We start from the raw sequence: 2,227 nt of genomic DNA, 5'->3' as shown, positions 1-2,227 counted from the left end.
TTTAGCATTAATCCCAAAGTTCTCATTCACAATTAGCATTTTATTATTTTATCTTTTAGGCAGACTGCAACTTGAAACTCAAGCACCTTCCCAAACACTGAAGTTAACTGTTTCTGGTTTCCATTCTATGCCTTTCTTTTTGTTTTTAGCTAAACTTCTGGATCTTATGGTTAAAAAAAAAAAAGCAAACAAAAAGACAGCCTTTTGTTTAAAAGCGCACAACAGACACTTTACATCTAGTTTGTTTTCACTTGTCTTAAACTCACTCTTCAATAAATGTCCCAAACTTAACAGCACTGATTCCCTTTCAAGCATTACACATAAAAGACCTTAGAAAAAGCCAGCAGTCCGCCAAATTACAAATCTAAGTCTATTGAAGACTACCAATCAGTTTACTTTTAGACGGTATTTACATAGGAACGCGACTTCGGTTACTAAACTAAAACATGCGCCACCATTAACTCCGTTTTTTTCCTAAGCAATAAATAGCAAAGTTAAGAGCAAGTATTTCAACAAATATGACAAACCCACCTCGGAGCACAAAGTAGACTGATAAAATTAACACCACAGCACAATTTCAAAACTATAAGCAACTAAAAAAAACTACATAAAACAAAACAAACAAACCCCGCACCCACTCTTATGTAAACTTTTGGAGTAAGCAAACTTCTTTAGCCTCACCTTTGTTTTCACCCAGCAAGGACTCTTCAAGACATGTATTGCAAGAAGACCAAAAGATCAAAAGATTCAGTTATTGTCCCCGTAGGAGAAACAACTAAAAATTTAAAGCATCTTAACGTATTTAAGTTACCGAAGCTCAGGGCACTTCCCCAAGCTACAGCCATTTTAGATTCAGTCTTTCTTTTGAATTTCACGGGGGTGGGGTGGGGTAGGGGGTGGGAGGTAGATTTAAAACTGAAAAAAAATCCTCGTTGTAACACTTTAAAATCGACCAGCTTTTTTTCGGGAGGGGCGGTTGGTAGGTGCTGGATAGACTTAATCTAAACCAACGAAACACTTCGCTACCAAAGGAGTACCGGAACATTGGGGGTTAAAGTCCGTTTCCCCTCATATACCCCACAGTTGACTTACACGATTATTTCCTCCTTAGATTTTCCTTCATTGGAAAAAATCCGTTGGCTCTAACTTAAGGAAAGAAAAAGAAACCCGTAAACCAAGTCACTCAAACACCAACAAGCCGAAACGCCTGGAAAGAAGCCAGAGAGCTGCAGGTGAGCGTTTCGACCCGCAGACCAAAGTTGAAGTAGGAATACTCTGGCAGAGACGCGGCGACGCTCGCGTTCAAAGCACCACGCGTGGGGTTAGGTACCGGGTGCGAACCACAGGACTTGTGGGCTCCGCTCTCCCTCCCCGGGCCGACCTACATCCAACCACCTGTGTGAGAGCCTCCTTCAACTTGTTTTAATAGCCGGCCGGTCAGGCACCGGGCGGAGTCCCGCGCCGGGAAGACTCTAGATTCCCCTATTACCCGGTTGTCTCGATCTCCCACTCACCGAGCAGCGACAGGGCTACAGCTAGGGACCAGACGCGGCGTCTGAGGGCGCGCCCCCAGCTTCCTGATCCCACAGAGGTGAAGAGCCCACAACCATAACAAAGCTCTTCCCAAAATGGCTGCCCGGCCCACACCGCCCAGGAGGGGCAGAGCGGGTGGAGGGGGAGGAGCGAAGAGCAGCCAAGCCTCCCCCAGGCCAACCCCGCCTCACACACGCCCACCCGCTTGTACCGCCCACAGAGGCGCACGCGCATGCGCCCTGTTCGGATGACCCCCGCCGGCGCCCCACGCCGCCAACGTTCGGGCGGTGAAAGGCGGTTATTCACTGCCCTACTCCCTATTCCTTTGACCTCTGCTCCTAGTGGCGGCCAGCGGGGTTTTGTACTCCCCTTTTCTTCGCCCCCCCCCCACAACACCAGGGTCTGGACACGTGTTAATGAGTGTTTGGTGTGTATGTGTGTACCCGCTTTTCCTAGCCCTTCGTTCTCCACCCTCCCATACCCTACCTCTGGGCAATCACCCTTTTCCACACTACCTCTACAAGTACTAGCAAACCGGTTTCGTAGGAGCATGTGTTTTCCGACTCCTTCCCACCTTGCCTCGTTTGCCCGTGTCGTTAAGATTCCAGTCCCCAGCGGGCCACACGGCCGGACTCTGCAGAACTGCGCGGCTGAACCCGACGCGCTACTCGCTGGGAGTGGTAGTTTCGCCCAA

The 2,227-nt window shown here is 48.6% G+C and overlaps 1 protein-coding gene across 5 annotated transcripts in view; it reads right to left on the bottom strand.

The window, feature by feature from the left end:
- Positions 1 to 2,210, bottom strand: part of GPBP1L1 (GC-rich promoter binding protein 1 like 1) — a 62,446-nt gene extending 60,236 nt beyond the window's left edge. For 2 of the 5 annotated variants that reach the window (XM_019630937.1, XM_019630938.1), the window contains exon 1: positions 1,515 to 1,648. The gene's annotated coding sequence lies outside the window, so the exon portion shown is untranslated. Of the gene's footprint in view, positions 1 to 681; positions 852 to 1,092; positions 1,147 to 1,514; positions 1,649 to 2,107 lie in introns of those variants that run through there. The other 3 variants (XM_019630940.1, XM_019630939.1, XM_019630941.1) reach the window with 3 other exon arrangements.
- Between the last annotated feature and the right edge of the window lie 17 nt (positions 2,211 to 2,227).

Source organism: Hipposideros armiger, unplaced genomic scaffold, assembly GCF_001890085.2.
Source record: "Hipposideros armiger isolate ML-2016 unplaced genomic scaffold, ASM189008v1 scaffold_965, whole genome shotgun sequence".
Taxonomy (NCBI): Eukaryota; Metazoa; Chordata; class Mammalia; order Chiroptera; family Hipposideridae; genus Hipposideros; species Hipposideros armiger.
This window is presented reverse-complemented; position numbering and strand designations above follow the sequence as displayed.